This window comes from Scyliorhinus torazame, chromosome 16, assembly GCF_047496885.1.
Source record: "Scyliorhinus torazame isolate Kashiwa2021f chromosome 16, sScyTor2.1, whole genome shotgun sequence".
Lineage (NCBI taxonomy): Eukaryota > Metazoa > Chordata > Chondrichthyes > Carcharhiniformes > Scyliorhinidae > Scyliorhinus > Scyliorhinus torazame.
This window is the reverse complement of record NC_092722.1, coordinates 53,139,489-53,167,152: the sequence shown is the minus strand read 5'-3', so window position 1 is coordinate 53,167,152 and position 27,664 is coordinate 53,139,489.

The following is a 27,664-nucleotide window of genomic DNA, read 5'->3' as shown; positions in this document are numbered from 1 at the left end:
GAAGTGCTAATATCCCTCAACTCCTGGTATCATGATGTGTTGGGTGTTCTGGATCACATACAGGTCACCAACACTTGAAATAGTGCAACACTATTTTATTGAATCATTAACTGTTTAAACATACTCAGACTGAGGGTGAATACTAAAGACCTTTGCCTTGTCCTAACCAGTCGATGCACTCAGCACATAGTGAATGTCTGTGTTGCAGGCTGTGAGCTCTGTCCTCCTAGCTAGCTGCAACTCGAATGAGCGGGAACTCTGATGCCACCTGTCTTTATGGTGCGTGCGCTCTCACTGGTGATTGTTTGCAGTGTTGTGTATGTTGATTGGTTCCACTGTGTGTCCATCAGTGTGTGTCTGCACCATGATATCCTGGTGTATGTTATGACAGGAGGAAGAGATATCCCACATGGAGTTCAAACTCCAAAGCCCTCGATGCAGTCACAACAGCGACTGGCCGTCAAATGTATACCACTGAGTGTGATGTTCTTTGGGATGCTCTGTCTCACCCTCACCATAAAGATGTGGCAGTTTTCCAAGCTCCAATGGATATGAGGAATGAACACCGAGGATCACCTTACGTCAGGTATTGGAGGAGAGCAAAACAAGCCAAACAATGGGTGGGATTCTCCATCCCGCCGCACTAGGAGCGGGATTCTCCAGTCGCCGACGCCAAAATCGCGTTCGGCGATCGTCCAGAGAATCAACGCTTGCGCCGAAATCGGGGGCGGCGCCGCTTTCGCGATGCTCCATCTCCTCCAAAACGGTGTACTCTAGGAGTGCGCCACAGGCCGTATTGACGGCCTCAGGACGTTGCCTGAGGCCCTCCCCCCGATACTCCCCCCCTGACCGGCCGAATTCCCGATGGCATGGGTCTCTCATGCTATTACTTGGCGGGAACTCGGCGAGGCGGCTGTGGTCTCAGTCCAGCGCTGCCATAGCCGGGGGAGAGCCGATCCGTAGGCAAGGAGGACATTGGCAGGGGGTGGTCCGGGGGTCGCGAACCAGCCAAAGCGGGGGCACTATTTGGTTGGCCGGGTCCGCGCGCATCCGGCGCCATGCGAATGTGCGGCCACGGACCCAGCAATTCTCCAGCTGTATCGGCAGCTAGAGCCGGTTGCTCTACACTGTCTGCCTACTAGCCCCCCACTAAACGGAGGATCAGTGGCCGAACGATCGGTCGTAAAACATCACCGTTCTCACACCGGCATCAGGACATAACCTGAAAATCGGAGAATCCAGCCGCAGGTTTCTGGTACGGTGCGGCCCCGGGATTCTTCGCCTCACCAGCCAGCCAATGGGCTTTCCCATTGTTGGCAGCCCCACGTCGTCGGGAATGTCCCGGGCTGCCGACGCAATGGAGAATCCCGACAACGGAGAATCCAGCCCAATGTCTTTGCTTAACTTGTCTCTCAGAAGGTCAAGGATGAGTGAATGCCAAAGGGGATCCATCGTCAATATCGGGCCTGCTACAATAGGGGCGTGGCATGTTACTGCGCCTTCCCATCTCAAATTTGGCTGAGGGTAGGAGAAGGAAAAGAAGCACAAGGTTTTCCTTAACCTGCCCGACAAAATACCACCTCCGGTTCATTAACGTGGAGCTCCATTTCTGGTGACCCTTCAGTTGGCACTAGAACAGCTCACCTGGAGCAGAATAAATGATGGAAATTCGCAATCGGCTGGCGGGGGGGTGGGGGGGGAGCGGGTAACTAAACTCAGAAAAGGGCAGAGAGGTTTTCTTTTGCTGAAGGCGAGAAAAAGAAGTATGAACAAAGAAAATCTGAAAAAATGCTTTCAATATATTGAACTGTCCATTATTCAACGATTCACATTTTTAATAAGGGAAGCAGATTCATTAAATCCATCCATCCAGCTAAGAATAGAAATACATGAATAATTCTAGTCCCTTTACCAAACTTAGTAACGATAGCACCTTGCTGCTTGCTAGCAGCCTCCCGGAGACATTGAGAGTGATAGTTCTACGCTCTCGCCAGATGTTCATTGTGTGACACTTTGCTCGTGTAACCTCTCCTCCTCCGGTTTTGTAAACTTTTTAATTTTCATGGAGTTTCATTGAAACAAACCAGCACCTTCGAAAAGGAACGGATTTTGGCACAAACTAAAGGTTGAGATGTTACAATCCTCTATCTGCCCCTATGAAGCCTGTGGAACAGAGAGTGCTCATTATTCACGGTTTTGAACAGGTCGGGTAACATGAACTGAAGCAGTGGGAGGTTGAGAATCTCAATCACCCCAATCTTTAAAACTCATCGAGGTAGCAGCCAATGTTTCTACAGATATTATGGATCGCATATTAGTATCAGGTCTGCTGTGCCACCACACTCATAGGGCGTGATCTACAGGCCACACTGCTTCCAAAAAGCAGTAGCCAGTAAATGATAGGCGACCCCCGGTCTCAGGATCTACGCGATGTGAAGCCCGCCCATTGTGGGCGGGGTCACGTTTTGGCAAATATGCATATTGGAGTGAGGCAGGTAGTTTCACTCGAATAGGCGTTGGGATCTCTCCCCTTTGCCTCGGGCGAGGGCCATTCAATGCTGGTCTCCACAAATGGGGGCCAGATGGGATGACACTCGTGGGAGTCTCCCAGTGGATTGGTGGCCCCAGGTGCATGCCCTCTGGGCAGGGTGGCACCCTGTCACTTCTGGTACTAGCTGGAAAACCTGGCAGAGCACCCAGGTGCCAGCCTGGCACTGCCAACGTGGCACTGTCAGCTGGCAGGGGCACTGGCAGTGTGCTCGGCTGACGGCGCCAAGCTGGCATTTTGTGTGCGGTGGTGATCAGGTGGGGGGTGCACAATGTGTGTGGGGGGGACGGGGGGGGGGGGGGGGGGGGGGACCTTTTATAGTGAGTTGGTTCGGGGAGCACATTGGGAGTTCGAGAGATTGGGACACCATTTAAAAATGACTTCCTGATCTCTCCTTGCATTGAAGAGGTCCGGCTAGCAGAGCTCCTCAGTGCAGATGGTGGGGCTAAGTGCAGCCTTGGGCACACGTTCCCCACGAAGGCCCTGAATCTAACTTGATGAGCGTCCAAAAGTGGGCTGTTTCTTGGCGCTCCACGCGCCAGGAAACACCCGGTGACATGCGCTCACGAGGGGACTCTGTTCCCATTCGGTGAGATCGGGCCCATAATCTTTGCTTTCCATATGAACAAACATTGCTGATATGTAGGGGCAATTCTAGCTGATCCATAACGCATGCTCCACACATCTCTGTGGATACAAATCTCTTCCTGCGCCTTTACTTCCCGTCCATCACTTCCAGCCATGACTAATTCACCACCTCGTTGGCTGCTCTTCCAAAGCCTATATTTGAGATTATCAAACTGCAGCTCCCCGTGGCTTACCTCACATTAAAGTCACTCATCACTCCTGCACTCGTTGACCTACATTGTCTCCTGGTCAACTGACATTTTGATCATAAAATTCTCATCCTTGTTTTCCAAAGCCGCCGTGGCCTCCCATCACCTAACTCTGTAACCTCCTCCAGCACCACCACTCTCAGAGATGCCTCTCCTCATCTAACCCTCGATTCCTGAGCACCCCAGTATTTATTGCACCATCATTGGTGGTTGTTCCTTCACTTGTCTCAGCCTCAAGCTCTGGACTCCCTTCCCTGGGCCGCTTTACCTCTCCAGGTCACTTTCTTCTTTAAGAGAATCCTTATGTACTAGCTCTTTGAGCAAGCCATGACCACCTCCTCCACAATAGTCCTCAATACCGGGGCCCCGCAAGGCTGTGTACTTAGCCCCTACTCTACTCCCTGTACACACACGACTGCGTGGCAAAATTTGGTTCCAACTCCATCTACAAGCTTGCTGATGATACGACCATCGTGGGCCGGATCTCGAATAGCGACGAGTCAGAATACAGGAGCGAGATAGAGAACCTAGTGGAGTGGTGCAGCGACAACAATCTCTCCCTCAATGCCAGCAAAACGAAAGAGCTGGTCATTGACTTCAGGAAGCAAAGTACTGTACACACCCCTGTCAGCATCAACAGGGCCGAGGTGGAGATGGTTAGCAGTTTCAAATTCCTAGGGGTGCACAGCTCCAAACATTTGTCCTGGTCCACCCATGTCGATGCTACCACCAAGAAAGCACAACAGCGCCTATACTTCCTCAAGAAACTAAGGAAATTTGGCATGTCCACATTAACCCTTACCAACTTTTACAGATGCACAATAGAAAGCATCCTATCTGGCTGCATCACAGCCTGGTATGACAACTGCTCGGCCCAGGACCGCAAGAAGCTTCAGAGAGTCGTGAACACAGCCCAGTCCATCACACAAACCTGCCTCCCATCCATTGACTCCATCAACACCTCCCGTTGCTGGGGAAAGCGGGCAGCATAATGAAAGACCCTTCCCACCCGGCTTACTCACTCTTCCAACTTCTTCCATCGGGCAGGAGGTACAGAAGTCTGAGAACACGCACGAAAAGACTCAAAAACAGCTTCTTCCCACTGTCACCAGACTCCTAAATGACCCTCTTATGGACTGACCTCATTAACAATACACCTTGTATGCTTCATCCGATGCCGGTGCTTATGCAGTTACATTGTATAACAAAGAACAAAGAACAAAGAAATGTACAGCACAGGAACAGGCCCTTCGGCCCTTCAAGCCCGTGCCGACCATGCTGCCCGACTAAACTACAATCTTCTACACTTCCTGGGTCCGTATCCCTCTATTCCCATCCTATTCATGTATTTGTCAAGATGCCCCTTAAATGTCACTATCGTCCCTGCTTCCACCACCTCCTCCGGTAGCGAGTTCCAGGCACCCACTACCCTCTGCGTAAAAAACTTGCCTCGTACATCTACTCTAAACTTTGCCCCTCTCACCTTAAACCTATGCCCCCTAGTAATTGACCCCTCTACCCTGGGGAAAAGCCTCTGACTATCCACTCTGTCTATACCCCTCATAATTTTGTATACCTCTATCAGGTCTCCCCTCAACCTCCTTCGTTCCAGTGAGAACAAACCGAGTTTATTCAACCGCTCCTCATAGCTAATGCCCTCCATACCAGGCAACATTCTGGTAAATCTCTTCTGCACCCTCTCTAAAGCCTCCACATCCTTCTGGTAGTGTGGCGACCAGAATTGAACACTATGCTCTAAGTGTGGCCTAACTAAGGTTCTATACAGCTGCAACATGACTTGCCAATTCTTATACTCAATGCCCTGGCCAATGAAGGCAAGCATGCCGTATGCCTTCTTGACTACCTTCTCCACCTGTGTTGCCCCTTTCAATGACCTGTGGACCTGTACTCCTAGATCTCTTTGACTTTCAATACTCTTGAGGGTTCTACCATTCACTGTATATTCCCTACCTGCATTAGACCTTCCAAAATACATTACCTCACATTTGTCCGGATTAAACTCCATCTGCCATCTCTCCGCCCAAGTCTCCAAACAATCTAAATCCTGCTGTATCCTCCGACAGTCCTCATCGCTATCCGCAATTCCACCAACCTTTGTGTCGTCTGCAAACTTACTAATCAGACCAGTTACATTTTCCTCCAAATCATTTATATATACTACAAGGAGCAAAGGTCCCAGCACTGATCCCTGTGGAACACCACTGGTCACAGCCCGCCAATTAGAAAAGCATCCTTCCATTGCTACTCTCTGCCTTCTATGGCCTAGCCAGTTCTGTATCCACCTTGCCAGCTCACCCCTGATCCCGTGTGACTTCACCTTTTGTACTAGTCTACCATGAGGGACCTTGTCAAAGGCCTTACTGAAGTCCATATAGACAACATCCACTGCCCTACCTGCATCAATCATCTTAGTGACCTCCTCGAAAAACTCTATCAAGTTAGTGAGACACAACCTTCCCTTCACAAAACCGTGCTGCCTCTCACTAATACGTCCATTTGCTTCCAAATGGGAGTAGATCCTGTCTCGAAGAATTCTCTCCAGTAATTTCGCTACCACTGAAGTAAGGCTCACAGGCCTGTAGTTCCCGGGATTATTCTTGCTACCCTTCTTAAACAGAGGAACAACATTGGCTATTCTCCAGTCCTCCGGGACATCCCCTGAAGACAGTGAGGATCCAAAGATTTCTGTCAAGGCCTCAGCAATTTCCTCTCCAGCCTCCTTCAGTATTCTGGGGTAGATCCCATCAGGCCCTGGGGACTTATCTACCTTAATATTTTTTAAGACACCCAACACCTCGTCTTTTTGGATCTCAATGTGACCCAGGCTATCTACACACCCTTCTCCAGACTCAACATCTACCAATTTCTTCTCTTTGGTGAATACTGATGCAAAGTATTCATTTAGTACCTCGCCCATTTCCTCTGGCTCCACACATAGATTCCCTTGCCTATCCTTCAGTGGGCCAACCCTTTCCCTGGCTACCCTCTTGCTTTTTATGTACGTGTAAAAAGCCTTGGGATTTTCCTTAACCCTATTTGCCAATGACTTTTCGTGACCCCTTCTAGCCCTCATGACTCCTTGCTTAAGTTCCTTCTTACTTTCCTTATATTCCACGCAGGCTTCGTCTGTTCCCAGCCTTTTAGCCCTGACAAATGCCTCCTTTTTCTTTTTGACGAGGCCTACAATATCTCTCGTCATCCAAGGTTCCCGAAAATTGCCGTATTTATCCTTCTTCCTCACAGGAACATGCCGGTCCTGAATTCCTTTCAACTGCCACTTGAAAGCCTCCCACATGTCAGATGTTGATTTGCCCTCAAACATCCGCCCCCAATCTATGTTCTTCAGTTCCCGCCTAATATTGTTATAATTAGCCTTCCCCCAATTTAGCACATTCATCCTAGGACCACTCTTATCCTTGTCCACCAGTACTTTAAAACTTACTGAATTGTGGTCACTGTTACCGAAATGCTCCCCTACTGAAACATCTACCACCTGGCCGGGCTCATTCCCCAATACCAGGTCCAGTACCGCCCCTTCCCTAGTTGGACTGTCTACATATTGTTTTAAGAAGCCCTCCTGGATGCTCCTTACAAACTCCGCCCCGTCTAAGCCCCTGGCACTAAGTGAGTCCCAGTCAATATTGGGGAAGTTGAAGTCTCCCATCACCACAACCCTGTTGTTTTTACTCTTTTCCAAAATCTGTCTACCTATCTGCTCCTCTATCTCCTGCTGGCTGTTGGGAGGCCTGTAGTAAACCCCCAACATTGTGACTGCACCCTTCTTATTCCTGATCTCTACCCATATAGCCTCACTGCCCTCTGAGGTGTCCTCCCGCAGTACAGCTGTGATATTCTCCCGAACCAGTAGCGCAACTCCGCCTCCCCTTTTACATCCCCCTCTATCCCGCCTGAAACATCTAAATCCTGGAACGTTTAGCTGCCAATCCTGCCCTTCCCTCAACCAGGTCTCTGTAATGGCAACAACATCATAGTTCCAAGTACTAATCCAAGCTCTAAGTTCATCTGCCTTACCCGTATACCTTGTGTTGCCCTATTATGTATGTTCTTTTATTCCCATGTACTTAATGATCTGTTGAGCTGCTCAAAGAAAAATACTTTTCACTGTACCTCGGTACACGTGACAATAAACAAATCCAATCCAATCCAAACCAAGCATTTGGTCATCTGATCTAATATCTCCTTATGTGGCTTGGTACCGCCGTACTTTGTACGAGGATGTTGCTGTGAAGCACTTTGGGATGTTTCATTCTGTTGAAAGCATTGTACAAATATAAGTTGTATTGGTTTGAAATAATGCCATCTCTTCCCCAGTCAATGACCGAACCAACTCCCTCTCAAAAACCAAAACACCAACATTGATCGTGATATTTTTGGGGAGTTGCTGAGGTAATCCGATATTTTGGCCCACACAAAGGGAAGGAATAATCAGCTGGGTGGGAGGGGGCGTGCAGGGGGAGGAAAGGAAGAGACAGAGGACTCCCAAGATTCCTCAGTTAGGTGAGAGTCACATGCTGCAGTCTTGAGTTGGGGCAGAGACCGAAGGCCTGATGAGAATGAAAGAAAATGACAAGCATTGGGGCACAGATTATAAAGGTTCCCATTGTCACCCTGTCTGAGGGTCTTCAGCTGTCTCATTCCCTGGACCAGCAATCCCTAACTTCCTGAGCATAATGGGTTGAATTCTCCGATTCTGAGGCTATGTCCCCATGCCGGCGTGGGAACGGTTACGCCAGAATAAATGGAGTAAAATGGCCACTGACCCTCCGTTTGGCCGGGGGTTAGCGTGCCAGCAGTGTAGAACACCCGGCTCTAGCTGCCGATACGGCCCGAAGAATTGCCGGGTCCGTGGCCGGCAATGCACACGGCGGCGGCCTGCAGTGGCCGCGCCGTGCTACATGGCGGAGGCCGCTCGCGGACCCGGCCCATGATATAGTGCCCCACTTTGGACGGCTCGCGCGCCCCGGACCACCCCCCCACAGTGCCCCCAGCTCCCGATAAAGTCCCTCCTGTCCGCGGATCAGCCCTCCCCCGACTGTGGCGGTGCTGGACTGAGTCCGCAGCCGCCACGCCGAGTTCCCGACGGATGAGACCACACACGACCGACGCCGTCGGGAACTCGGCCAGTCGGGAGAGGAGCATCGGGGGGCGGGCTTCAGCCAACGTCCTGAGGCCGTCGATATGTCGCACGCCGTACTCTCCGAGCACACCGCTTTGGAGGGGGCAGAGCATCGCGAAAGCGGCGGCGCCCCAATTCGGTCAGGAGCTGTGATTCTCCGGCCGATCAACAAATGGGATTTTGGCATTGGCGACAGGAGAATCCAGCCCTGTTGGTTGATGTCTGCTGCTGATGCAATGTAATGATTTGTTTTGTGTTACTAATTTACTTGAATTATATTTTTTTGACGAGGTGGGTATTTATTTCCCACTGGGCTGACAACACAGATAATGCCACTGTGTCTATTTATGGGCTGAAAATCCTTCAAGTTTTTCAATGAAATCAACTCTTGAGTTTACACCTGAGCAGGTGTAAACTAGGTTTGGGTTTGCCAGGTACAAGGTCCAATCAATCATATCAAGTAAAGGTCAAGCCTGGTACAGGACCCAACCAATTAGATCAGGTAAAGGCGAATTGACAGGATACTGGACTTAGCCAATCAGATAAGATAAAAGCTGGGCCTGGTTGGGTCTTAACCAATCAGATCAAACGATCAGCCTGGCACAGGCTTTAGCCAAACAGCTCAGGTAATGGTTTGGCTATGTCGGGTCTTAACCAATCAGATTAAAGGATCAGTCTGTTTGGTCCAGGCTTGAACCAATCAAACCAGGTAAAGTCTTGACATGATGTAGCACTTAACTAATTAAGTCAGAAAGACTGGCCTATCCCTGCTCGTGTTGGTTCAGCTGTTTTTTAGTTGGAGCATTTAATTAGGCCTCCGGTACCGGAGAAACATCATCAGGATCTCCACACCGTGATATAAGTGGAGATCGCAAATTCTGAATAAGATGAAGGGCAGATGAAAACTTGACAGAAGCTTTTGTTAAAAGATTAAATAATTTGATTGGGGCTCATGATGAGGCATTTAGTACAAGGAAAGAACAGCTTTGATAAAGTTAATGGACCCTTCTTGTTTTCTTGAGGATAGCCCATTGGAAGATGATAATTAGTGTTGTTTTTTTCCACAAAGATTCCTCTCAATGAAGAACTGTAGGTAAACAATAAAACTTAATCCCTATTTTGTAGAAATATATCAAACGCTGCGTGGGACACAGCTCTCTCCTGAGGAGGGATTCTTCTCAGAATTTTGGCAATTATCGATGGTCCCTTAATTCCTTTTAAATTGACAACATAAGTTATCCCTGGTGCTGAGAACGGATGCCAAAGTGAAAAATAATTCAATTGGAGCACAGACATCCCTGGGCTAAAAGCTGAAGATGAATGGATCCATTAACATGGTACCACAACACCGTCTCTTTGGCTGCACACACTCTCCTTCCCAGTCCACTGCACTACGAGAAGGTGGTGAAAGTGAGAGTGACTTCAATTTGGCAACCCTGATTAAGAAATCATTGCAATCAAGCAAGATAGCAAACTCTAGACTGCGTGGTCACATGATCACGCGTCTACTTAAAGGGTCACATGCATGGAAGCGCTGGAGTTCTTCCCGGAGCGCAGGTAGAGTCGCAGCAGCTGGCCACTCAGAGTACTGAATATTGTTATTATAAGTCCTTAGTCGCCAGTCATTGGAACCCAGTGCTTCTGCACAAACAATCAAGGGTATGTCCCTGCTCCTGAGTGCTGTATGGGCTAGACTGGATGTAAATATTTTGTGAGCAAAATCTGACTGGCTGGATTCAAGATAAAGCACATTTTCAAGTGTCTTGCAAAACTTTTCTTGTTGAAAAGTCAACTTTCCATAAATATTGGACATTCCATTTGTTTTCTCAATAAAACCCTTGCCAGGTTCTTTCTGTTCTGGTGTGACAGATTATCTCAGCCCAGTGCATGTGTAGCCTCAGGGTGGAAGGAAACCAAGAATTATTATCAAACTGGAGATTAGTGACAAGCCCCAGGCTCATGTATAGAGCTGCTTCCCGCTTATTAAGATTCAATAGGACACTCATAATGTCTGCTCTACTGTTATCGTTGTTTTGAGAATGGTCTGAGAGAATTACATCCTATCTGTTACACAGCTGTTACAAATTGCTGGCTTAAATATAGAACCAGACAAAGCAGGTTGGAACCAGTTGCACACAAAATGCAGAAAGCAGAGGGGGGAAGGACACAGCTTGCAGTCTCTTGTTGTTGCTGCTTTAAATGATAGACGCAGGCAGAATTATTACAAGGTGCCACTCAAAGGATGATCCCATGAGGCTGCGGAATTGATGCCGGCAAGGACCCCCAGAAAATGCACTTTATCCATAAAATGTGTACATGAACATCTTGTAACTGTTCAAAGCGGCACTCCATAAAGTCTGTCTCGTTCAGTTTGTTTCACTACAGTATGTGGCACTCTGAGGTGACTCACTGCACTTCCAATCACAAGTTATATTTGAAATTTGCATTTTATGACAAATATTCTCTGGCAGTGAGGGCCTTAGATTGTGCCCCCCCCCCGCCCCACCCCCTCCCCCCCCATAGAATCTTTGCAGTCGCAGCCCCTCGAGTTTTGTGCCTCCCGCGAGCATGCAGTCCTGAATTTAGAATGTATCAGGAATGACTCGCGGAGTGTTAGATGAAGGTCGGTCAGCAGCAGCAGCAACCCAGGGGGGGGAGGGGGGGATGTCTTGCGTGGGGGGGTGGAGGTGGGAGGGAGGGGGAAGGGAGGCTTTTCTGGGGGGTATTTGAGCAAGAAAATACATGAATGATCTGGAAAACTGACATGTACGAGAGGAATCCAATGTACAAAGCTATGTAACATATCGATTTACCATGTTCATGTCTTGCTATGTGCGCTTTCTTTCTTTTTGTTACGGGGTGGGGGGGGGGTTGTTTGTAAGGGTGAAAAATTGTGTTAAAATTCTTAATAAATATATATTTTTTAAAAAGGAATGACGGTAAAAGGCGTGCGTTGTGGAGCAATCATAGACAATTTTCCACGGTGCATTTTCTGCAAGCACTTTTTCTATGCTGGTGGCACCGGAGAGTGGCTGCAGTGTTCATTTGCTCTGTGTTCGATTATGTGAGTCTGCTTACTAGTAATGCTCACGGTGCTTGATAGGTTAAGCCTGGGTGTGGATTCCGAGAGAACTAAAGAAACCGTAGAAAGAACTAGAAGCCAGAGCTGGAGCATAGAGTAGACATTTTAAAGCACTGTGAATAAAACTTGTTGCACACATAAAAACTAATGTCATCTCTACATAGATCCAAGATATGCAATAACAGTGGCACTGCCCCTTTAATAACATAATGTTTTCGCTTTTGTTGGGTGAGGCATTTTATGTTGGATTTGTCCTTCAGTTCAGCAACCTGATTGCTTCACAAATTGGTGGAAGTATGAACTGATTAATATATGATGAGAGCCACAGGGCATCTGAGACCGTCTGGATGTCAGGTCCAGCGTTCGATCAAGGGAAAGAAAGAGAGTGAATTAGGATCAAATTAGAATCAGAATGAAAAATAGGGAAAGAAAGATTGGACTAAAAAGAATGAGAGAAAAAAGTGACACAATGGACAAGTCAGAAAATAAAAACGTTCTAAACATCTTAATCTTCCGCACCCATTTTAAAGCATCTTAATGATTCACAACTCTTCCCCGCCACAAACTTAATACGATTTAAATTAATCCTGCTTTGACTTTTGTTGCAAATTCTAGATTGATACACTTCAACTCAACTAATTGATTATCCAAAGCATTACCCACAGTCAGTTGAACATGATACATATACGGAAGATGCAGTTGAGAGGGAGACCTCAGAAAAGCACTACACTCAGTTACCCCAGTGGTCGGGCCTGCAACTACATCGTGACAGTTGACATAATAAGATTGAATGTAAATATTGCCATAACAATTTACATTGGAACATGCTGACTGACTGATGTGACCCAAGCATCGTGCGACCAGGAAGAAAGATCTGTGGGAATTGCAAGCCCTATACTTAGAAGCATAGAAAATAGAAGCAGGAGGAGGCCATTCAGTCCTTCGAGCCTGCTCCGCCTTTCATTGCAATTATTGCTGATGATTCAATTCAATAGTCTAATTCTGATTAACCCCATATCCCGTACCAGCCTCCCCGAACAGGCGCCGGAATGTGGCGACTAGGGGCTTTTCACAGTAACTTCATTGAAGCCTACTCGTGACAATAAGCGATTTTCATTTCATTTTTCATTTCCTTTGATGCCCTTTCCCGAAGTTCTCTCTATCTGATTTTTGAAAAATGTTGGTATAATTCCAGCAAGACACCCTACTCCTATACTTGAATCCTCTTGCAATGAAGGGCAGCATACCATTTGCTTTCTTTACCGCCCTGCTTTACCTGCATGCTTACCTTTAGTGACTGGTGTACGAAGACACCCAGATCTCACAGCACATTCCCCTCTCCTAATTTATGGCCATTCAGATAATAGTCTGCCTTCTTGGTTTTTGCTACCAAAGGGGATAATCTTACATTTCTCCAAATTATTCTGCATCTCCCATTCATTTGCCGACTCACTCAACTTGTCCAAATCACACTCAAGGATCTCTGCATTCTCCTCACCGCTCACCCTCCCAACCAACTTGGTGCCATCTGCAAATTTGGAGATATTACATTTTGTTCCCTCATCTAAATCATTAATATATATTGTGAGTAGCTGGGGTCCCAGCACCGATCCCTGCAGTATCCCACTAGTCACTGCCTGCCAATTGGAAAAAGACCCGTTAATTCCTACTCTTTATTTCCTGCCTACTAACTTGTTTTCTATCGATCTCAATACACTAATCCAATCCCATGAACTTTAATTTTACACACTAATCTCTTATGCGGGGCTTTGTCAAAAGCCTTCTGAAAGTCAAAATATACCACATCCACTGGCTCCCCTTCATCAACTCTACTGGTTACACCGTCGACTATTTCCAGTAGATTTGTCAAGCAGGATTTCCCTTTCACAAATCCATGCAGACTCTGTCTGATCCTGCCACTGTTTTTTAAGTGCTCAGCTCTAAAATCTTTGATCATTGATTCTAGAATTTTCTCCACTACCGACATCCGGCTTGCTGGTCTATAATTCTCTGTTTTCTCTCTACCTCCCTTTTTAAATAGTGGAGTTACATTAGCTACCCTCCAATCTACAGGAACTGTTCCAAAGTGTAGAGAATCCTGGAGGATGACCACCAATGTATCCTTTATTTCCAAAGCCACTTCCTTAAGTACTCTGGGATGTAGATTATCAGGCCCTGGGGATTTATCATCCTTCAATCGCCTAAATTTCCCCAACACCATGGCTGGGATTCTCCGAGCCTCCACGCTGAAATAGCGCTCGTCGCAGGGGGGTAGAATGGGGCGTCAGACCCACGATCAGATCCGACGCCGGGACGCGAACCTCTGGCGACTGGAGAACCGCTGCCAGCCGTGCACGTGCGGTTGACACGGCGCCAGTCGGGGGCCGTTGAAAGAAACCCCCGCGGCGATTCTCCGTGGTCGACCGGCCGAGTTCCCATCGGCGTGGTTCCCGTATGGTTCCACCGTATGTTGGCCGTCCTGGTGTGGGACGGGGGGGATCCGTGTTCCGGGGGGGGATCCGTGTTCCGGGGGGGCCTCCACGATGGTCAGACATGCGATCGGGGACCTCCGATCGGTGGGTGTGCGCGTTCTGGGGGGGGGCGGCTACCTTCTTCTGTTCCGGCCCGCTGTGTGGCTCCGCCATGTTGCGCGGGGCCGTCTCCGTGGACCCACGGCCGGAAATGCAGGGTCCAGAAAAAAGTCCAGAGTGATTCGCGCCCGTTTTCTGCCAGCCTGTGCGACATAGCCCCATTATTGGAGAATCCCAGCCCATGTCTCTACTGTTACTGATTTCCTTCAGTTCCACCCTCTCATTAAACCCTGTATTCCCCAACATTTCTGGGATCAGATGCGTGTCCTCATTTTTAAAGACAGAATCAATATTAGTATTTAGTTGCTCAGCCATTTCTTTGTCTCCTATTGTACATTTTCCTGTTTGTGACTCACATCTGTCTTCACCAATCTTTTTCTCTTCAGGTTCCCATATAAACTTTGAAGGTCAGCTTTATGGTCCCTGCAAGCTTACTCTCGTACCCTATTTTCCCTTCTTATTCAATCCCTTGGTCCTTCTTTGCTGAATTCTAATCTGTTCCCAGTCCACCGACCTGTTGTTTATCTTGGCCAATTTGTGTGCTTCTTGAATTAAATACTATCTCCAATTTCCCTTGTAAGTCATGGATTGGCACCTTTCCAGTTTTACTTTTGTGCCAGTGAGGAATAAACGTTGCTGCAGTCCCCCCATGTGCTCCTTGAATGTTTGCCATTGCCTATCTGCTGTCATCTTTTTAAGTAATGTTCCCCAATTGATGAAAGCCAACTCACGCCTCATATCATCAATCATAGTTTTCTTTATAAGATTCAGGACCCCATTTTCAGAATCAACTACATTACTCCCCAGCTTGATGAAAAATTCTATCATATTATGGTCGCTCATCTCCAAAGGGTTTCGCACAACTAGATTGGCAATAATTCTGTTCTCATTAAATATTGTCTAGGATGGCCTGTTAATTCTCTAGTTGGTTTCTCAATGTATTGGTCCAGAAAACATCCAGTCTACATTCCAGGAATTTATCCTCTATGGTTTTGTGGCTAATTTGATTTGCCCAATTGACATGCAGATTAAAATCGCTCATAATTACAGATGTTCCTTTATTGCCTATGTTTCTAATTTCCTGTTTAATGCCATTCCCAACATCACCACTGAAGTTTGGGGGCCGATGCACGATGTCCACTAATGTTTTTGCCCCCTGGTGTTTCTCAGCTCTACCCATACAGATTCCACATTGTTGGAGCTAATACCCTTCCTCACTGTTGCATTAATTGCCTCTTTAACCAGCAATGCAACTCCACTGCCTTTTCCTTTTCATCAGTCCGTCCTAACTACAGAACACTTCTGGATGTTCCGTTCCCATCCTTAGTCTCCATTCAGCTATGTCTCTGTAATCCTGATTATATAATATCCGTTTACGTCTATTTGCGTGATTAATACATCCGCTTTATTGCGAATGCTTCGCGCATTAGGGCACAAAGCCTTTAAGCTTGTCTTTTTAACATTACTTATCTCACTCCCAATATTTTTCATTTTGGCCTTGTTTGAATCTGGCCCTTGTCTTCTCTGTCTATCACTTTTCTTATTCCCCTTTCTGTCTTTTGTTTTTGTCCTTGTTTCCTCCTCCTCCTCTGACTCCTTGCATACGTTCCCATCCCCCTTCCATTTTAGTTTAAACCCTCCCCAACCACTCTATCAAATAGTCCCCCGAGGACATCAATCCCTGTCCTGCCCAGATGTAACCTATCAGTTTGTACTGGTCCCACCTCCCCCAGAACTGGTCCCAATGCCCCAGGAATCTGAAACCAACACCTTTGCACCATCTTTTCAGCTATGTATTCATCCAATATATCTTGCTATTTCTACTCTGACAGCATGTGGCACTGTAGTGATCCTTAGATCACCACCTTGGAGGTCCGACTTCTCAACTTTCTTCCTAACTCCCTATGTTCAGCTCTTCGGTCCTCTTCCCTTTTTTCTATCAATGTCGTTGGTACCGACTTGTTGTGTAACTGCTCTGAGACATCCTTGACCCTCGCACTAGGGAGGCAGAATACCATCCGGAGTCTCATTTATAGCCACAGAAACATCTATCTATTCCCTTGCAATTAAATCCCCCATAACTATTTCATTCCCATACTTTATACTCCGGTCTTCAGCAGAACCAACCATGGTGCAATGTATTTAGCTATTGCTGCTTTGCTCTGTGAGGTCATTCCCAACAGTAACAAAGCTGTATATCTATTTTGCAGGGGAATGGCCACAGGAGATTCCTGCACTGCCTGCCTAGTTCTCTTGCTCTGCCTGGTGGTCACCCATTCCCTTCCTGACTGTGGCGTCTGGGCCTGCGGTGTGACCACCTCTCTATATGTGCTATCCATAACACTCTCTACCTCACGGATGCACCACAGTGTCCCCAGCTGCTGCTCCAGCTTTGCACCCCAGGCTTCCAGGAGCTGTAGCTGGAGACATTTCCTGCACACATACTGGTCCTGGGCACTGGAAATATTCCCAGTTTCCCACATGAAGCAAGAGGAGCAAACAAGGCTTTGAGCTGACCTGCCGTGACTTAACCCTTTAAATTAAATCTTTGGAAGGTGCTTGACATTAGATTTAATCCAATTCTTTCAGGCCCTTCTTTCCTTGTCCTTGCTACTACCAATTATAGCCCTTACAGATTATAAACCACAAAAACTATTTTCAAACTATAAATGATTCAAGCTGGAAAGACTTACCGACCTTACTTATTTACCAATCAGCTCCCTCCCTTGTAGCCTCAGTTGCAGCAAGGCAAGGACACTCTCTGAAGATTTAAAAGTTACAAAACAAAGAGAATAAGGAAAAAGCACCTCTTTGAAAAATGAGCTTTCTGCTCTGCACTGAATTCCCACTCTGTTACAAATTCCAGTGTTAAACCGCAATCGGTTTTGCGCCACTACGGATGTGGTCTCTCCTACTGCTTGTGTGCAAAGCATGAATAATATCAGAAATATATAGTTCATTTCATATCATAAAATCATCTTGGTTTAATTCAATCCTGTCACCTTTCTTTGTTTCTTCCTTTATCACATTTCATTGATCATGCAATTAGCTGTGAAATGATGCAGCGTAAATCTCTGGCCTGGAGGTCATGCAGAGCAGGGCCACAAGCCTAATCTTTAGCATTGGAGGGTGGTGAAGGAGGGGTCAAAATTGTCGGGAAAGACTGGAAAAACTGGACTTGGCTGTGAAAGGAAACAAATGAGAGCTGATCCAATTGTTAACGGTGCAGAAAAGACCAAACGTGATTCCAAATCGAACTGCGAGAATAGAACATGGGTGGGATTTTCTGGTCCAACGGACCTTCCAATTGTCCATTAGATTTTCCGCCCCGTCCATACGATTCCTGTGGCAGGCGGGACTGGAAGATTTACCTCCATGTCTTTAAAGCAGTATATGGTCAATTTAGGATTGACCGGGATTTTTGTCATAGGGGGATCGATCAGAGCGTGAAATAAATGTTTAGATTGTAAAACCCTGAAATCATTTAAGAAATATTTAGGGGCTAGAATGGATGGAGCTGAGGGTGTCCATAAGATTGAATTCAGATGGGCTGAATGGTCATCCTCAAGTAAAATTGTCTTGTGATCTTGCCGTACTTACAAATGCTGAATGTATTTGTCACCCTACTGTTTCAGGATTGTGATATGATGTGCATGTACCCTGAAGGGAGCATACCTCAAACTGGGGTACATCTCTATCCACCACCACGCAGGATGTGATGTGTAATATCATGCACTTTGTGGATAGAACAGAGTAGCAGGTCAGATGTGTCCACACAGTCTGCCAGTTACCATTATCTGTGCATAGTCTTATCTTTATAGAGAGAACCCACATTATTGTTTTATCAATCGTGCTTAATGATTAGTAGTATTTACAATAAGCAGAAGAATGAAACATTCAGCACCCTACTTAAATTCCACTGTTAAAAGAGTGGAAAGAGAAGTTGGAAGCCTCAAAGGCCTCATATCCCATATTGCTATCTTTTAATTATTTTCAGCTTTGATGTGTGGTAACAACATACTTTCACAAACTATAATGTAATTCGAACCATGATTTGGTTGGCTTTATGTCCTTCTCCTTTTTAACATCAGTGACTTATGGTTTGCTCTGTGTCCATAGAGTCTGCAGTTCCTTAGTTCCCGGTCAACACTCTCCCAGCTCCGGACCTTAAATTAAGCTGACAAGGTGACTCCAATCCTCACCTCACTTATTATCCATACACCTATAATTCCTGTCAGAAGCCACGGGGCAGGGGGGAGGGCGGGGGGAATCATGGATCAGGAGCAAGTGTCTGATCATCCCAATCCCCCCCTCCATACCCGCCCCCCTCCACCATGACACAGGGGTCGTGAGTCTAATGGTAGCAGCCATTCAACTGCTGAGATCATGCATGACCGATTCGACTGGGAAACCAACCTAGGCATCAGGACACTCTGTTTCTTTTTACACAGTGACTGGCAGCCATGTTGGTTTGAGAACATTCCAAGATTTCCTTTGACTCTGATTTACGTTCAGCATGACGGAGCATGGAAGATTAATTCCTGGATTGTCGCCACTACTTTAAAATCTACACGAGTTTATACATATTGGCATGTTAATTGTGGCCTGAATGAGGTGGAATCTTTTATATAACTGTGTCCTGCAGCTGAAAAAAGATCACCAGCTCTCATTGCTAAATGAGGAAGATGGGAGCTGACAACTATTACAGGGAGCGAGTTGGAACTGTGAACCTACAGAACAGCTGGAAGATCAAAGGGTGTATGATCTTCCTTAGTCTGTAGAAAGATAGTAGAGTACTGCAGAGAGTAATCTTCAACCGATAGCATAGGTCCCAATTTTAAGTCCTTTCCTCTTGCAGGAACTGGGCTGGGCAGTAAGTTGGGGGGGGGGGGGGGGTAGGGTAGTCGGGAGGGGGGTGGTTTGGTAGGGTACAATTAAAAATTAGTCTTACCTACTCCGAACCCAATGTCATCCTGATGTGATGAATGTTGGAATTTCAGACATTATTGTATGTATTTGGTGCAGTAAGGGTTACAAGCCTGGGTTAGTGTGTGACTGCTGTAGTCATGTTTTTAAAGAAAATTCTATTTTGAAATACAACTAAGTTTTGGAGCCAGAGGTGCAATTAAAGCACCATAAACTGCATGGGCTAATGGAATGTTTGGGTTAAGTGTATTCCCTGTGGAGTTGATTAGATTTCAGCTTGTTACTGGGTGGAGCTAAGGTATCAGGCGTTTTGCCGAAAAGCAGTGTAAGTTGAATGTTAACTGAAGATGTGAGCAGAAATCAAGTAGCTCAGTTCAGTTAAAAGATATGTCTGTAAATACATTAGCAGTTTCTTTCCAAGCATTTCAAAAGAGCGTGAGTAAAAAGTGAGCTGAAACAAGCTGAAGCAGCTTCTGAAGGAATAGACCCAGAGTTTCTGCTTTGTTCTGACAGGATCCAGGGGCGAAATTATCCTACCCGCCCCGCCACATTTCTGCGCTGACCGGCCGGCGGGAGTCTCCGTAACGCCGGCCGGTCAATGGGGTTTCCCATTGTGGGGCAGCCCCACGCCGTCGGGAAACCCCCGGGCGCCGGCAGAACGGAGACTCCCGCCGGCGGAGAATGACGCCCCTGATCTTTCCTTTAAAGCAGTGTTGAATGATCCCTTTGTCTCAAAGTAGAATATCCAGACATCTCTGTAAATCAGGTATTCCTGAGGGCTAACTGTATTTTTAACAGTGGATTGAGAGCTCAGGTTGGTTTGTGGTTGTTTGAGTGGATATAAGGATAGCAGTTAAGGGTTTCTGTATTCGCTGTAATGACTAACATTGTTTAAGGGGTAATTGTAAACTATTTTCTGGTGTGATGTTAAAGATATTTTAATAATGTGTTAGTAATAAAGTTTGTTTTACTAGCCATATGCCTATTTTTTTGTGAACTCACTCCTGGAGTGAGGTATCCTCTTCTTACAGTCTTGCAAAGTTAAAATAAAATATTGGGGTTTTTGTCCAGTATCTTAACCACTGTTGGGGTCTGGTCCGGGATTGTAATACCGAAGGGTCTGAATTGTCATGGGTTAGTGCGCCGTCAATTCTAGCTCCACTTGACCCAAAGTCACAACACAAGTGAAACTAGATTGTATTAAAAATACCCAAATTCCTTGGTTGAGTGCAAATGAACTACAGTCACCAGGTTTGTAACTTTAATACAAGAAATCTTTTATTGTGTATTAAATGGATCAAAAATGTAGCTGACTATCTAATACCCCTTTCCCAAACCCCCCCTTCTTAACTACCCCCACTCTCTACACACACAGTCACGAAGGAAAATGTGGCTGAAAGGTAAAGAAAATAGTAATGAAATAAAAGGATAAAGATCCTTGATGCATTGGGATGACTTTCAGTTAATATCTTTTGGAAGTTCATCTTTCGTTTTGATACTTCTTAATTCTAGGCTTGAGGTGGTTTTCTCTAGAAACCTTGTCTACTTTCTTTGCAGACTCAGCATCATTCCAATTTCACAGCAAAGGATGCGTTAGGCACTCGCTGCTTTCAGAACAAGAGAGCAGTTATTTCACTTCAGCAAGCAAGAGAGAGAGAAAGAGACGGTTCCACTGACTTCCAAGACCTAAACCCTTCTGTCTGGTCCTCTCGGAAAGCATCAAGAAGGAATCCGCCTTGACTGTTCTCAGGTAGAACACTGCACCTGGCTAACCCACCGGTTGCCAGCTAACCAATCCATCCGATTCCCTCCAAACTTGGTTCCTAAGATTCACTCGGTGCCAAGGAGTCTGGTTTCTTTTCTCCAAAAACAAAACCTGGGAACACAGTGTCCTGACAAGCAGGCTGCTTTATCTTTGAGTCTTCTGCTGAAAGGCACATTCTGATTCTGGGTCCACAGACCAAAAATTAAAATAACATAAAAGAAATGGGAACAAAGTTTAAAAACAGGATGGAGGCTTACAGAATATTAACCCACACACTCGAGGCAAGTGGGATGCTGTTACGTTATTACATTATCGATCTCAAGGATTAAAAATGATGCTAAAATCCCAATCTATGGGAATTCTGGGGTCTTGTGCCAAATTTTGATACAAAGTGAAATTTCCTTGGATTCTGCTGCTTTTTCTTTGCCTAGCTGTGAGTTTGCAATGTAATGCAATGACCTTCACTAGCTCGCTGGGAAAGATGTAAACTGCTGGAGCTTACATCTCATGCTTTATGAAGCTTGTAAACCATTGGATGAAGTTAATGCAACTCATTCTCTGAGGATCAATTCGACATATTGCCTGGTGGAGGAAAACACAGCGCATGGTTTTCTAGGTCCAAGCCTTGCTTCCACTCCCTGGCATATCAATGAAACTCGGTGAAGGTGGTTTTCCACTTCCCGTTTTTTTGTGGACTGGCAACAGACAATTTGAGGCGAGAAAGGAAGCACCTCAGCCAATCCATCGATGCCAGAGGCCCACCTGACATTATTTTCTGTTGGGCCTGTAAGTGGATGCGCAGCCTGGAACAGCAAGGAGGCTATCTAACAAGGAACACCAGGGGCCCATATGGGTAGGCTGTGGGGCCCCAATTCTGTCCGGGTGGAGCGTGGGCTGTGCAGGCTTTTTCCACTTGTACGATGTGGTGAGAAACCTAACCAGCAAGTCCTGAAGCTGGAGCTGCTCAGAAACCAGACAATATATATATATATATTTTTAATATTTTTTATTGCTATTTTCCAATTTTGAAAGTTTGACATAAGTACATGATATTTACAGAGTATGATGTTTCTTATGTACAATTTTACAGGTACCCCTTTTATCGACACTTCTCCTTTCTTTGCTACCCATTCCCCCCCCTGCCCCACCCCCGTTGATAGTGGGGCTCTCTCCTGGCCCCATCTTTCACCCTAGGTGTCATATTGTTATACTTCTTTCCTTCATTTTGTGCTTCTTGTTGTTATCCTTGTGGCTTTGCCGGTAGGGTGGGGGGGGGGGGCTCTTTGTTCCCTCTCCCCTCACTCTTTTTTCCATGTCCCTCCCTGATACACCCCAGGTTCCTTCCTTGCCTCCACCTGCCTGCCCCCCCCCCCCCCCCCCCACACACACACACGTTTTCTCTTTGGTCTGTGCACTCTTCTCTGCCCTCATCGGTCCCCTCTCTCCCTTTCTTCCGAATCACTATTGACTTCAAACAGGTCATAGAACAGGATGATGAATTGCCCCCATGTTTTGTGGAAGCCCTCATCCAACCCTCGAATGGTGTACTTGATCCTCTCCAGGTGGAGAAATTCTGACAGGTCTGCCAGCCAGTCTGCAGCTGTGGATGGCGCTGCTGATCGCTAGCTGAGCAGGCTTCTCCGGCATGCGATCAAGGAAGCAAAAGAGCCAGGGCGTCAGCCCTCTTCCCCAAATGTAGTTCTGGCTGTCCCGATATCCCGAACATTGCACTCTTGGGCACGGCTCCACCCTCACCCCCACAACCTTGGACATCACCTCAAAGAAGTGCTGTCCAGAACCCAACAAGTCTGGGGCAAGCCCAGAGCATGTGAGTGTGGTTGTCCAGGCCTCCCTGACACCCTTCACATTTGCCATCCACCTGGGGGACAGACCCGCAACCCGAGACAAACTAATGGAAGAACTGGAGTTACCGAAAGGCCAGGAACTCCGGCACCTACAAATCTCTGCAAGGAGACAATGTGGTATCCTCGGGGCCCGAGAGACACTTTGCTGGAAGAACTACTGGACGGGGACCGTGAGGTGAAGGGGAACTGTGAGGACATGTACGGACGACTTCTGGAAAGGGCGAGAATTAGATGGGGCAAGACAGAAATGGGAAGATGAACCCGGGATGGTAGGGACTCTGGGACGAAACACTAAGTAGGGCCAACTCCACCTCCTCCTGCACAAGGCTAAGCCTCATGCAGTTTCAAGTGGTGCTCAGAGCGCACCTAACCAGAACCCCAATGAACAGCCCAGATATTTTTAATTTTAGTGGGGCTAGAAGGGTCAGAGTATTTCTGGTATCTTAACAACAAACTCGCAATTATAAAACACCTTTGAATGTAATCCAACAAATGTTGTTAACATAGCTTGACACTGAGCAGTATTGTTCCTCTTCATTTATTCACAGTACGTGGTCATTGCTGGGAAGGGCAACATTTATTGTCCATCCCTAATTGCCCATGGGAAGATGGTAGGTAGCCATCAAACTGCTACAGGCTGTGTGGTCTGTGTGGTGAAGGCTGTTGCACAGCGCCGTTAGTTTGGAAATTCCAAGATTTATGACCCAGTAATCGTGAAGAGACAGTGATATATTTCTAAGTCAGTGTGGTGTGCGACCTGGAGTAGAATTTGAAGGTGTGGCTGTTCCTATGCGTTTGCTCAGATTGTTCTTCTAGGTGGTAAAGGTTGCAAGTTTGGAAGGTGCTGCCAAGTGCGCCTTGGTAAGTCGAGTCATTCTACTTTACATATTAAACACCACATGCAACGTGTACTGATGGTGGAGGTGGTGAATGTTCGAATCTGCGGATTCGATGCTGGTCATGTAGGCTCCTTCTCCTGGATGGTGTCAAACTCCTTGAATGTTGCTGGAGATGAACTCATCCAGGGAAGCATCCCATCACACTTTCCTGGCTCGTGCCTTGTAGATGGTGAACAGACTTTGGGCAGACAAGTGCAACGTGTTGCTATGGGTGTGTTGCTATGTGTTGCTATGCCATCTCCATCTCTGACAGTTGTAAACTTTACAGGAGTGTGTTTCTCAATTATTTGCTTGAAGATTCTCAGATAAGGCAATGCTTTTTTGAACTAGGCTGTCTATTAGCTTGATACGTAGGCTGATCAATCGATAATGTAAAGCCAAAAGGCCTGAGTCATTATATCAGAAGAATGATCCACATTGACAGTTATCAGAATCTCCTGGCTTGTGGGCTCTCTGTACTGAATCTGAGAATTTATAAGTTCATTGGTAATCCTTGTTCCTATTTTGTGTAGTCCTGAGACCATTGCAATTTGCAACATGTGTTTGAAAGCGGCAAATTTCAAAGAGTAAAGAAACAGTTAACCCAATATGAAGCTGATTAATTACCCCTCATAAACCTCAGACAGTGGGTAATCATTTGACTGTGTGCAATGAGCTGTAGTGGGATACAATTTCTTTTTGGTTCAATTGTCACTTTGTCCAGCTGCCTTTCATATTCCACTTTGCAGACGGTATTTTTTATTTCAAGCTGTCAGAGTATAACCCGGAGAGAATCTCCACAATGATGTGCAACAGAAGCATCCAGTATTTTCTCCATGGTAACTGAGATCTGTGGTAAATCCCACATGCGATTGCTTTGTAGTCATGGAGAACTCCCACAGTTCCCCAGTGTGAAAGTAGGGTTGCTACCGGAAGGTAGTTTTTATTATTAATGGTATCTTGGCACAGAAAAACGTCCCTCAGCTTCCAGCAGATAATAACTTATGTTAATGTCAAATTGTACACTTCATTTTAATATTAATCCTTTAAGTACTGCTTTTCTCTCCACCCTTATTTCCACAGTGCCGCAACTTTGAAATGATGCGTATAAAGATTGTGGTCTCGCTCACCGATGATTCATGTGGATTGTCAAGGGGGCCCATTTGCCTTTATCATTCGAAATGAAAGCTTCTTGAGCTGTGAGAGATGTCTCAGGAATGTCCTGGTAACATCCAAATGTTTGGTCCAATGAGGTGTGTGAAACACATGATGGCTCCCCTGGTGGCTTCAGTGGGTAAATGCACCACATATAATCCCTGGTCTGTCCTGTGTAAATTGAATTTTTTTAAACCAGTGCAGCAGCTGGATCACTCCATTTGGCCTCGGTTTTATAGACTGGGAATGAGAACAAATTAAACCTCCCAGTCCTGGTCACTGCAAATTATTTCTGCTGGAAATTGTGTGCGTGAATGCGTGCGAGTGTGTGTGTGAGTGTGTGAGTGCACGCATATGAGTGCATGTGTGCATGTAAGTGTGTGTGTGTGAGTGAGTGCACGTGAGTACATGTGTATGTGAGTGCCGTGCGTGAGTGCATGTGAGTGTGAGTGCACATGTTTGTGTGCGACTGTGTGAGTGCACGCATGTGAGTGCACATGTGTGTGAGTGCGTATTTGTGAGTGCATGTGTAGGTGTGTCTATATGAGTGCGCTTGTGTGTGAGCACATGTGTGAGTGCACATGTGTGTGTGGGTGTGGATGTGACTTGAGGGTAGGTTTGGACTCAGCTGCCATGTCTGCTGCATGGACATCATGCTTAGGATGCATCTTTGAACATCCTGCCTATCAAAGTGAGGTCTGAAATTAAACCTCTTGGCCCTCAGCTCATCCAGCCTGTACAACTACGTCATCAAAGAGGTCTTCACAATTTCAGCTCTGATTGAACTATCAAAGATAACATCCATGTCAACTGCTGGTAACTTTATCAAACTCCATAATTGAAGCTTTGGTCCAATCTCAACCTACACATTCCATCAAATATTATCTCTGAGTATGACCTGTATTTTCCATCTTGGTGTTTGTAGCACTAAGCAAGTGAAGACGGATTTGAAATAGGATTTCCAACCTTCCTTGATTTGGGGGGACTCTACTGAAATCGGCATCTATTTCTTGTTGACTATTGAATGTTTTAGGTTATCAGACCAGACCCCAACTTTTGTTTGGATAGATGAGTACCGCAAACCATTTTTAAAAATTTATAAAACTGTGAGGAAAGGATACTTCACTCAGGAGTGATGATGCTGAACAATAGGTACATTTTATGTTAAAGCCATCTTTAATTTAAACACAAAATTAACCATATTAGCATCAAAGAAATATCTTTACAATTAACAGTTAAACAGTTCCTAAATAAAAGGAAAAACTTTAACTTTCTATCTACACTTGCCACTAATTTCAATTAAGTAACCCAATACAGTTCAAATGGCACTTACAAATAAAGTTAGCAAAATGAGTTACTTGCTTACCAACCTTTTACATCATCTGCATGCCACTAAGATGCCCCATCACTTGCTTAGCTCAGACTAAATACAATCCCTCATAAATTATCTATTCTTCAGGGAATCTCCAGAAACCAATACGATGTTCCATTAGTTATCTTTCTGTAAACAAGTAAATGGTTGAAGTCAATTATCACCTCACCTTTTATGACTCTTTAGTAGAGATACTGCCTGTATGTATTTTAAACCATGGTTTTTAATCACATTACTACCACAAATGGGAAATATAATATATAACAATTTCTACATTTATCACAAAAGCAATCAGGGAGATTTCTTTTGTACATAAAGTTCCCCTAGATTGTGAGACAGTTTATTCTGACTAATGGCAAGGGGAAGGGAATAGGTTGCCTGCCCTAATGTCAAGATGCAATCCGGGCCAGAGTGCTCTGCCTGACCAGACCAGGATCTTTGTCTTCACTTACTTGCTCCTGCTGAGCTGCTATGTTGTTCAGTGTCTGATTGATTTTTCTACTCAATGCCCAACGTTTAACTGGGATTTATTGACCAGGAAAGTTTACAGCATTTGTTATCCATTTCAGTTTGTTTTTAACAGTGTATATGGAAGGTGTGTGTGGAGGGGGGGGGGGGGGGGAGCGGGGGGAAGGATTGTGAATTGCTCCTCAGTCTCTGTCTCCTGCAACTTCTACAGAGTCGAGCTGGGTGCTGAGCCATGGCGGGCGCCAGTGAATTCATGTTAATTGTGAAACATTTCCCCTCCGCTGCTGCTCACTGCCTGCGCCTCCCAGAAAAGCGGCCTTTTGGAATTCGGCATGCTTGGTATCGAACCCAGGATGGAGATGGGATCCTTTGTGGAACTTGTTTTTTATTTGGGGTTGGGGGAAAGGGAGCCTGATTTTAATGGGATTTGAGGGGGCTGGGTGGTGGGGGGAGAACCCATTCTCCTGGCGCTCCAGATTTGCATTGATCCCCCACGACAGACAGCCCCAAAGGGCATTCTCGATGGTATCAATGTGTGCTTTTCACTGGGGAATTGATACAAATCTACTGCACCAGCAGAACAAGGTCCTCCCTCTTCATCTTTAGGCTGGAAGATGACTTGAATGGGATTTTATTCTGGAGGGGGAAAATATCTATCTTCTTTGGGTTTTAATCCAGACAGGAATTGGACGCGTTACCTTGTTTTTCAAGTTTCCACTCAAAGGGCCAGGTAGGCTATATCTGCTCCTAAATCATATGTTCGTATGTTGTTCTTCAAGTTTCCAGTTTGGGACAAGCTGAAACTTAGGGAAATTCATGGAAACACTGCTTTATTAATAAAGTTACATAAAGCTGCAAGTGATTGGGTAATATTGAATTAGCAAGTCTGCTTCGCAAACCTATAAAAAGGCGTGTCTTTCCCACGTCCATGCAAACAAGGATGTCCACAAGCGGTATCTTTCTCCAGGGATTCGTTTCCCCCTTTTGCGATCCCTCAGAACCCGCTCCACACTCGCTCGC